The sequence below is a fragment of the Crocuta crocuta genome, unplaced genomic scaffold (genome assembly GCF_008692635.1).
Source record: "Crocuta crocuta isolate KB4526 unplaced genomic scaffold, BGI_CrCroc_1.0 scaffold440, whole genome shotgun sequence".
NCBI classification, from domain to species: Eukaryota; Metazoa; Chordata; class Mammalia; order Carnivora; family Hyaenidae; genus Crocuta; species Crocuta crocuta.
In genome coordinates this window covers 60,991-61,315 of record NW_027527457.1, presented here as the reverse complement: position 1 = coordinate 61,315, position 325 = coordinate 60,991, and the positions used below count along the sequence as shown (strand labels likewise).

General features: G+C 56.9%; 1 protein-coding gene across 1 annotated transcript in view; it reads right to left on the bottom strand.

Moving 5' to 3' along the window:
* The window catches only part of NLGN3 (neuroligin 3), a 20,558-nt gene that overhangs the window by 19,926 nt on the left and 307 nt on the right, over positions 1-325 (bottom strand). The window lies entirely within an intron of this gene.

Genomic DNA, 325 nt, shown 5'->3' with positions numbered 1-325 from the left:
TATCTCCCGCCTTCCAAGATTGCCGGCCTTCTCCTTTAAGAACTGGCTAAAGAGGTGGGGGAGGGAGATTGGGAACGCCCGGGAATCGGCCACCACCACGAGAGGGGAATGAGAATGTGTGTGTGTGTGTGTGTGTGAGAGAGAGAGAGAGAGAGAAAGAGAGACAGACAGACAGAGACCGAGACCGAGACCGAGACCGAGACCGAGACTGTGACTGAGAGAGGGAGAGAGCAGGAGGGAGAAGGAAGGAGAGAGAGGGAAAGGGAAGGAGAGGGAGGGAGAGAGAGCACACAAGCTAGAGAGAGGAGAAAGGGAGGGAGGGCGG